At 44.6% G+C, this 10534-nt stretch overlaps 1 long non-coding RNA gene across 1 annotated transcript; it reads left to right on the top strand.

Annotated features, from left to right (window-relative positions):
• Positions 1 to 1484: 1484 nt before the first annotated feature.
• On the top strand, positions 1485 to 5823 carry LOC122464776. Its single transcript, XR_006289128.1, has 2 exons — positions 1485 to 1630; positions 5612 to 5823. It is a non-coding gene; the product is annotated as an uncharacterized LOC122464776 (long non-coding RNA).
• The last annotated feature ends 4711 nt before the right edge of the window (positions 5824 to 10534 follow it).

Genomic DNA, 10534 nt, shown 5'->3' with positions numbered 1-10534 from the left:
GTAGACCTAAGCTACATTGACTCCAGCTACATTATTCGCATAGCTGGAGTAGCGTAACTTAGGTCGACTTACCCCGGTTGTGTAGACAAGGCCACAGTTAACAGACTCAACTTTGAGTCTGTTGCAGTGGGCCTTTAAGAGAGCAGTGCTAGTGCACCTGTGCTTTATCAGCTGACCCAGATTGGCTTTAAAATAGTATGCCTGGGACAGAGAGAGAGAGAGAGACATCTAGTGAATCAGAGGCCTTGTCTACAGGGTAAGTCAACATAAGTTACACTACTCCAGCTATCTAGCTTAGGTAGACTTACCCTGGTGTCTTCATTGGGCTGTGTTGATGGGAGACGCTCTCCCACCGACTTCCGTTACTCTTCTTGGGAAACTAGATTACCGGGAGTGACCAGAGAGTGCTCCGCTGTTGATTTAGCAAGTCTTCAGTAGACCCGCTAAATCGACACCCCCTGCATTGATTGCAGCAGCATTGATCGCCCTGGTAGTGAAGATAAGCTCAGAGCTAGAAAGTGGCAAAAGTGGGAGGACAGTCAGTGACCTGAGAGGGGAAGCAGTGAGAGGCTGAAAAGTAAAAAAAAGGGGGGGGGGAGAGGGATATCCCCTAGGGATTTTTGCCCGGGGTGAGCTGCAAAACCATTTGTTTAAGTTTGGCCAATAAAACTGCCTTAGAGAGACTGTGGATGTGGCTGTGTCTTTGGGAGCTGGAGGAGAAGCCCTCCCTTGTTGCATGTGGTGGAGAACGCAGGCGGGCCATTGGCCCTGGAATCCATCAAGGGGAAACTGAAGCCTCCAAACATTGACTCACCCCTCCTTATTTAGGTGACCAAGAAAGATGGAGAAGGTGATACATCTGGTGGTGGTGGTGGTGCAGCACAAGCCAACAGCTACTTTACAGTGACAGCAGGAACAGAACCAGACCCAGGATATGCTACTGCTATTGCAGAGTTTGCAGAAGCAACAGGAGGCACAATTTGCCATGCAACAATGGTGACTGGAGGCCCACCTCCAATAACAGGAGTGGTTGTAGAAGCGGTTGGGCCAAGGGTCTCTGGGGAGCTCAGCTGGTATTAGAGAGGATAGCTCTGGTGAAGCTGGTTCCTGAGGATCATAGAATATCAGGGTTGGAAGGGACCTCAGGAGGTCATCTAGTCCAACCCCTCTGATCAAAGTAGGACCAATCCCCACTAAATCATCCCAGCCAGGGCTTTGTCAAGCCTAACCTTAAAAACTTCTAAGGAAGGAGATTCCATCACCTCCCTAGGTAACGCATTCCAGTGCTTCACCACCCTCCTAGTGAAAAAGTTTTTCCTAATATCCAACCTAAACCTCCCCCACTGCAACTTGAGACCATTACTCCTCGTTCTGTCATCTGCTACCACTGAGAACAGTCTAGATCCATCCTCTTTGGAACCCCCTTTCAGGTAGCTGAAAGCAGCTATCAAATCCCCCCTCATTCTTCTTTTCTGCAGACTAAACAATCCCAGTTCCCTCAGCCTCTCCTCAGAAGTCATGTGTTCCAGTCCCCTAATCATTTATTTCCTCCATACCTCTGAGTGATTGGCCAGTGCAGCAGGCTGGGAAGAATCATCTTGGGAGGCCCACATAGCACTGTTTCTGACAGGTGAGGCACAGGCAGACCACGAGATGGTAAGCAGTGAGCAGGCAGGCTCCTATCCTGTGGTGAAAGCTGCTGTCTTAGGTAGATTTGGACTGACTCTTAATGTATACAGGCAGCAGTTTCAGGCTGAACTGTTCCTGCAGGGGTCACGACCATGCATCATGGTTCAAAGATTATGGGACCTTGCTGCCTGGTGGTTATGTGTAGAGATTAATTCAATAGAGGAAAACCATCAGCAAAGTGGTCCTGGAGTGGTTCCTGTGGGAGCCCAGAGTGGGGCAAGGCAATTTCAGCCTTGGTAGTTGAATGGGCAGAAGCTGCCTTTGAGGTCAAAGGAGACTAGCAGCCTGAATGGCATGGCAGACTAGGAAGGGCCTCCTGTAGGAGGCCAGACAAGGAAAAGTTGCAGGGAATGCCCATAGGAGAGGATCCTGAATAGCCCAAAACAGGGGGATGCCTAGGAGTTGTCAGGGCCCTGGAGGAGGCCACCCTAAAAAATTAGCAACATATAATATGGCTACAATATCCTGGAAGAAAAGTAAGCAACCTATACACATGGATTGGATCCGGAAGCTTAATCCAGCAGAAGCACTTCTGGGGGCATCTGGGGAAGTTCAGTGGTGCACTTTAGATGCAGCATGCTTAGGCATATTCGGCAAGAATGCTTGATAATGGAATGTGATTATTTGGGCTGCTGTTCTAGCCAGGTTTGTGGCTTGGGGTCTATAATGGGGCACATGCCATGCGTCTCCAGTTTGGCCTTTCTCCCCCTTTTCTTAAAAACTCAGGGACACTTCAGGCTGGTGCAATCCTCATGCTCTTTATTTGTGTTCAAGTCCCCACCACCAGTTTCCAACTATATACAGGCTTATTACAACAGCTTGGCCTACTACAGGCCTGGCCCGCAACAGACTAGGAGACTCCCAACTCCTGACTCCCACCTCCCTCTGAGCCTGACCTTCCTATCCTGGTCTCCACCTCCTCCCAGCCTTATAGCTCCTGCTAACCAGGCTGGCAGGTGTGGTCAGTTACCAAGCAAGCATCAGGCTATCTATCCAGCTCCAATCAGAGGGATTGGATTGGTCAGTAGGTCTCATGGAGTCCAGTTACAGGTGGACCCCTGTCTGGGAAAATAAGCTGTTGGCAATGAAGATGGACCAGCACCTCCCCATATGCAGGTCTCCTGCATCCATGGCAAGAGATGCATGTATCCCACAGCAGAGGTTGAACTGGGGGTCCAGGGCAGGAGAGATTGACTATGTGTCAGGGTAGTCAAGAACCTTCCAATTATCCTGGGGAGAGATTGGGTTTCCTGGCCCTGACGCAGGGAAAAGTAGAACAACAACCTAGGATGGGGAAGATGAATGGTTGATTGAAAAAGGAGTGGAGGGAGCTGGAAGCTTGAATTGAGGAAGCCCTCTACTGTCTTCAGAGCTCTTGGGATCAGCTAAAAATATATCGATGAGAGCTAGAAGATGTAACCACCTCTTGGCAGAAGATTATCGATTCAGTTGATAGGACTGGATAAGAAGGATCACAGTAGGGTAGAGGCAGAGAGTGGGAAACAGCAGCATTCCAATGCTGGAGCAGGAATTGGCCCAGCTCCAGATAGAAAAGGGGGCAAGGGAACAGAAGATGATGGCAAAGACTGATCAGTGTATAATGGGGACTCAGGCAGAACCTTGAGCTGATCAGTGTATAGTGGGGAGCCAGGCAGGGCCTCAGACTGGCCAGGAGACTGTGGAGACCCAGGCAGAAGCTCAAGCTGAGCAATATACAGTAGGGACCCAGACAATACCTCAACAGCAAGCTGGGGCCCAGGTAAGAAATCAGGGGCAAAAACAGTGCTCCAGGGGACACCTGTTCTATGGGTCCTGTCACTGGCAAACTGCCAGAACAACTGATGGCTGCAGAACACTAGCTATAGATGGTCTGACAAGAAAAAGATCAGCTGACTATGGAACATTGGGCCACTCAGAAAAGAGTGTGTGTCTGATCCTGAAGGTCAATGAGCTTGAGGGACAGCTACAGACTCTGCATGAAGCAATCTTGACACTCTAGTGAAGCAGATGAGGCTTTAAAGACAGTACCCTAGAGGAGGTGGTACAGATGGTAAGGCTTGCCCTGAGGGTGGACATGGCCTTACGTGAGGAGGAATGTCACAAGATGACACTGGCCCTTTGAGAGAGAGAGCAGGGCCAGTGCACCCGTGCTACATCAGCTGACCCAGATTAGGCTTTAAAAGAGGGGGTCTGGGAGCAAGAGAGGAGGAGGAGGAGGACGACTGCCAAAGTTCCCTGGGAGGGGAAGCTGTGAGACCCTGAAAGGTAAAAATCCTCAAGGGATTGTAGCCCAGGGTGAGCTGAGAAAATGTTTGTTTGTTTTTTGGTTTAAGTTTGGACAATAAAATAAGAGAGGCTGTGGCAGCATGTCTTTGGGAACTGGGGGAGAAACTCTGCCTTGTTACAGTCCATTTCTACCGATGTGGTCAAGGAATTAATCGATCCCCTGTCTATGGGCTTGAACTTGCATCATTCAAATCAAGGGGAGGTTTTTCTCTTGACTTGAAATGAAGTAGGATCAAGCTCTATAGGTATTTCTAGTACATTCAGCACCATGGTAATGAAATGCCTACCCATTGCCTTCATGTCTTTGATAGTATAAGTAAGTGATTACATTGCTGGTGAGTGGGGGAGGAAAATGAAACCTGCAAGAAAAGAATTCAATGTAAATACGCTCATGCATGCGGAACAGTTGGTCCATTAGAACTGGATTGGACAACTGAAATACTGCTATATAATGATTACATTGTTTGTGATAGATTTATCTGGAAAGCTAAAATAACCACACTTCTTACTTTCAAAACAACAAGAATGTTTCCCTTATTAAGGAGTTTATAATCTGGTCATATGGTTCTTGGGGCTACTTATAACTGAATTATAAGGTGGTTTATTTCACTTAGTGTCACTTTACATTTTGCTAGCTTGAAAATTCATGAAGCATTTGATAAGACAAGACTGAGTCTCTCTGGGAACCTTCAAATGACATATGAAAAAAGGTATTTTGTGTTCTTCATTGCTCTTCGCTCACTCCGGCTATCATCAATGTTCTAGCCAAGGGAGGTTGTACCAGAAGGGTTGCTTGTTTGCTTTTCGTGTTTGTGGTTACCAAAGTTAAGATGTTCGGTGCACAGTCAGCTCTATCATGATGGTAAAACAGGAAATCATCTATGTCTGGTGCAAAATATTCTGTAACTGCCTGTACAGGCGCTTATAGCATGGGAAGGGTGAATGTTGTCTGGTTTGCCTAGCACAGTAGAATGCCTGAGCTGGCCTACTAACAGTCTTGAGTTTATATTCTATCTAAGCAATTTGCCTTTAGGGTTTTTTCCAGGTAAAACACTTTAAATGTAAACTCTTTTCAAATGATCAGTTTAGCACACTGCCCAGGATGCACGGGACACTCTCCCTGCAATGATCTATAAGGCCACTACCCTCGCCTACTTCCAATCTTTCCTCAAAGCTCACCTGTGCCACCACACCTTTAAAAAATAAACAAATTAAGGGCTAGCTGGGCATCATTGGCATTTAATTTATCTATTTAAAATAATACAGAAAATAACTTGCAACGGTAGATAGGTTTATAACATTGTACATATTCAATTGTATCTGTCACCTCTCATTTTTCATAAGTCACTCATCTTCTTAGGCCTAGAATTTGCAAAGAGCTACATGTATGCTTAACTTTACTATACGAGTAGTCCCACTGAAGTCAATGAGATTAACACACATGCTTAACTTTGTGTGTGCACTGGCTACCGGACCTGGGCATTTGATTGTAAACACATAAACTATATTCAAGAATTAACAGAGTGGGTACCTGATCAGTGTCTCCAGGTGCTATGGTAACATGCATTTTATATAAGAAATAACAATTTCCTCCCATTACTTCTAACCTATCTTCATCACCTCTTCTTTTTCATAGCCTGGTGACCAATTCTGGATAGAAGCTTTTTTTTTTTTTTTTTTTTTTTTTTTGCTGGACCATGGCCATTCAATGGAGTGAGTAGCGGGAAGTATTGAAAGAGAGAGACTGTTAGCACTGTTTCCACATACCTCAAAGACTGATCTTTATGCAGCTGAAACTCCAAGGGATATCCCTTAAAATAAAGGCTAGCTTATTACCCATCTTCTCCAGCTCCCGGGGAATTAAATACTCTGAAGTAGAGAGAAATTGCTGCACAATGCTTCTTTATAGCTCTGTGTGCCTTCTTTGCTGGCTCCAGCTGCCCCTACACTCTGTTTTTCCTAGTCTTTTCTCCAATATTTTTTCCAGTTGACTTAGTTATTACAGTACATGGACCAGACTGAGGAAAATACACTGAAGGTTGGAGTTGGCAAAGCAGTAAGTGCTATGAGAGGGAAGTAATCTTGCCATGCAATGACATCATCTGGGAGTTCATTGGTCACATTCCTGCTGATGGGAGGTGCTGGCAGGAGTCCTTACACTTACTTCCGTGATACAGAACAGAGACAGTGCCTGTCTCTTGCCAGCCTGCTTCATTGGCAGTATTCTGGCAAAGCCTAAGACACTTACAAAAACAGTACAGTACTTTATTTAGCCTGTAGTGAGAAAAAGTCCTTTCACAACTCCAGTTTAGGCGCTAAGCACTAACAAGCAGATTAAATAAAACATTACAAATTAATGTTTTGTTTTACTTTTTTTTCATTCTAGATTAACTCACAAATCAGGGGGCTGAATTGTGCCTTTTATCTCTGGGGAAGTGGGAAATAATAACCATCAAGGATATTCCATTTAATGGTTTAGTTTTAATGGACTGAAAATCTGTTCCCTTTGTGGAACCACTATACGTCATGGCATTAATAGCAGTCTCTGCTTAAGCAAAATCAAGAACTTTCTAGTAATAATCTCCTGCCATCTAGTCTCGCCCTCTCGCATCAGAAAGAGCTTGGGAAGATCGACAGGATTTGCAAAGTAACCAGAAGGTTATCACATTCATGCTCATGCAGACCAGCGAGGGTGGGTGGGACTGAAGCCTGAGGTGGTGACAAGGAAGGGATTATGGGAATAAGAGAAGGGAGTTTGGTAAAGGGAGAATAAACTTTTCTTCCACCAATTTCAAAGGGAGAGAAAGGAAAGGTAAAAGGTAGGGAGGCTGAGGATGGACAGCTGAATGGATGCAGCTATAGGAGAGTGGTGGAATGCAAGCAGACCAAAAACTAATGGCAGTACAGCATATGTGAGTAGTTATGTCTAAATTTCAGAGCTAATTGCTGTTGTGATAATGGGGTCTACAAATTTACCCTAACTGTGAGTTTAACTGTGAAAAGTGAGTGTAAGTTCATAAGATGTCACCATAACCTATAGTAAGAAATGTTGAGGGAAATAGGCACAAGAAAACCAGAGAAACTGGATTGGTCTGAACCACAAAGACCAAGTTGATGGAGAATGTGGAGTTGGAAGCTAATGAATAAAAATTGATGTGTTGGATATTAAAAGCCTAATTAGTGAACCAAGTAATGAGGGGATGGGCCTTTAAAGAAAGACTTTGGTGGGTGGGGAGAAGAACAGATGGAGGCTACTGAAGCAAGCTTCACCGTCATGGCTGGGACCCCAGACCACCTTTGACCTAATCCTGAGAGATGTCCCGACTAGACTGAGCCAGCATGAGGGACCCAGATAAAATTGCCACCTTTACTGGCTCCAGCTGAATCCCACACACTGCCCGTAATGAAATGGGATCAGACTTTAACAGCAGCAGCAACAATGGCTCCAGCCCATCCTCACTAGCTTTCTTTTCCCCAAAAGGGCAGTTATTGCCATCTTTACTACCTTGTTTGACAGTCTGAGAGGGGAACCTTGTTTGACAGTCTGAGAGTGGATTTCTTCCCTTTAAAGCTCTCTCCATTGAAAGGGAACAAGAGATGTTGTTTAAAGGAAAGCCTTATGTAATAATTTACCTTTCAAATGCTTTATCTGTTTTTTCTTCTGTATCTTTAATATAAAGTTAAAAGGATTTTTAATGGGGTTTTTTCCATGGTTTGAAGCAGGTGGTGGTCTCGCTATCATAGAATCATAGAATCATAAAATATCAGGGTTGGAAGGGAGCTCAGGAGGTCATCTAGTCCAACCCCCTGCTCAAAGCAGGACCAATCCCCAACTAAATCATCCCAGCCAGGGCTTTGTCAAGCCTGACCTTAAAAATATCTAAGGAAGGAGATTCCACCACCTCCCTAGGTAACGCATTCCAGTGTTTCACCACCCTCCTAGTGAAAAAGTTTTTCCTAATATCCAACCTAAACCTCCCCCACTGCAACTTGAGACCATTACTCCTTGTTCTGTCACCTGCTACCACTGAGAACAGTCTAGATCCATCCTCTTTGGAACCCCCTTTCAGGTAGTTGAAAGCAGCTATCAAATCCCCCCTCATTCTTCTCTTCCGCAGACTAAACAATCCCAGTTCCCTCAGCCTCTCCTCATAAGTCACGTGTTCTAGTCCCCTAATCATTTTTGTTGCCCTCCGCTGGACTCCTTCCAATTTTTCTACATCCTTCTTGTAGTGTGGGGCCCAAAACTGGACACTGTACTCCAGATGAGGCCTTACCAATGTCGAATAGAGGGGAACGATCACGTCCCTCGATCTGCTGGCAATGCCCCTACTTATACAGCCCAAAATGCCATTGGCCTTCTTGGCAACAAGGGCACACTGTTGACTCATATCCAGCTTCTCATCCACTGTAACCCCTAGGTCCTTTTCTGCAGAACTGCTGCCGAGCCATTCGGTCCCTAGTCTGTAGCGGTGCATGGGATTCTTTCGTCCTAAGCTATGCCAAACCTGAACCTTGTTTAACATTGTTTAATGATTGACAGTGTTAAACAAGGGTTTATGTTAACACCTTTGGCCCGTATATTCCATCTAAATTAATACAATAGTGCATATGATGATAGGAGGCTGTGAAAGTGCCTCCTACTGGGTGCTATTTCCCATGTGGAATGCGAGTCTGCTGAGCTCAGTGCCTTAGTGGTTCTCTTGGTCTGGTGATATTGGTTGGTGTAAGAAGGCTTGGTTCACTTCCTGTGCTCTCAACTGGTGCTGGCTGCTTTGGGGAAGGAGTCCCGAGGTTCTGGGGCTTTCCAAAGTTTGCCCCCCACCTCCACAAGCTACTCCAAAAGGACTCCCAACTCCTCAGGGTGTGAAACACTCAATTCTGCTGCTGAGTGGAGACTACCAGGTTTTCGCAGGGTGTCCAGCCTACCACGCAGCTCCACTGCTCAAGCTTTGTAGATGCCATGGGGGATGGAAAGAAATCCCTATTCATCTCCTTCCCAACAACATAAGATTTCCAAATTCTTTGTGTTACTACCACCAATGCACCAGCCACTTTTCTTACCCCTTCATCTATCCCTCTGTGTCACAGGGTGGCCCATGGAAACGTAGCATGTGTTCAAGAATCAGTGTATAAATAGTCAAGTACAAAAAAGTAGTGTCCTACCAGGCCAATAGTTATGAACCTTTTCCATGTTGTAACCCCATGTTACAACAGAAGTTAGTTTTAAGACCCTACTGCCCATCTAGCCATCACGTTCCCCCTGAAACTTGGTTGCAACCCCCAACTTAACAGCCCATGTCAATCTGCCATTAGTAATGTTGAATGTTTGATTTATAATCTCTCCTTGTACTGAGACAATGCAAGGAAGGCTACATGCTTCTTAAAATCTGAACATGTTTGAAATGTTCAGATTTTAAGCATGCTACCATGGTAAGTTAAGTATCTTTGGAAGAGTTAGAAGATATTCAATATTTCACCAAAAAAGTTTCCTAAATTAGAATTCAGATTTTTACCATAAATTCAAGTTAAAGATGACAGTGATGTATCTATCCTGTATGGTATATTTTTTTCATCAGAAATTACCCAGTTCTTCTATTATGCATCACTATGCCTTCAACTTTTGCTATTTTTCTACCTTGTTAAAACTAATAAATGCCATTTAACCCCTCCCATTAACCACTCAATTAATATCAAATTAATTTATTATATAAAAACTAAACCCTGGAAACTGATCCTTGTGGGCAGACTCCTCCATTCATGTGGATCCGCTTACAGGATCTAGCCCTTGGATTGTAAGTTATTTGGGGGCTGAGACTGTTTTTTCTTTTACGTCCCTGTACAGCACCTAGCATAATGGTACTCCAGTCCCTTATTGGGGCGGGGGGGGTCCAGATGCTGCTATAGTACAAATAAATAACAATAATTTGTATCAAACACAATACTATCCATCATGGGGTAAGCACCCTCTTGTGACTTCATTCTTGGCTGCACTGTAATATTTTTTTCTTAAATTCATATCCTACATCTCTAATCCTCTCTTTGTGGATTCACCGTATGTGCACAGCCAGAGATACATTGACTGATAACTGTTAATCCTTTGAGTGTTTTTACAATATATAGCAATATGTAGCATATGTCCAGTGAAAGTTGTCATACAGCTTTAAGGATATTCACTGATCATGAAGAAATACTACTGGAACCAGAAAATTGTGCCATCATGCAATCCTGGTGTTTCTATTAAGTGAAGTAGACAGGGAGTGATCCATGATTTCCTTCCTCAACTGACAGGTTTCAGAGTAACAGCCGTGTTAGTCTGTATTCGCAAAAAGAAAAGGAGTACTTGTGGCACCTTAGAGACTAACCAATTTATTTGAGCATAAGCTTTCGTGAGCTACAGCTCACTTCATCGGATGCATTCAGTGGAAACTGCAGAAGACATTATATACAGAGAGACCATGAAACAATACCTCCTCCCACCCCACTCTCCTGCTGGTAATAGCTTATCTAAAGTGATCACTCTCCTTACAATGTGTATGATATTCAAGTTGGGCCATTT

Source organism: Chelonia mydas, chromosome 2, assembly GCF_015237465.2.
Source record: "Chelonia mydas isolate rCheMyd1 chromosome 2, rCheMyd1.pri.v2, whole genome shotgun sequence".
Taxonomy (NCBI): domain Eukaryota; kingdom Metazoa; phylum Chordata; order Testudines; family Cheloniidae; genus Chelonia; species Chelonia mydas.
Note: the sequence above shows the minus strand (reverse complement) of the source record. Positions and strands in the feature narration are given on the sequence as shown.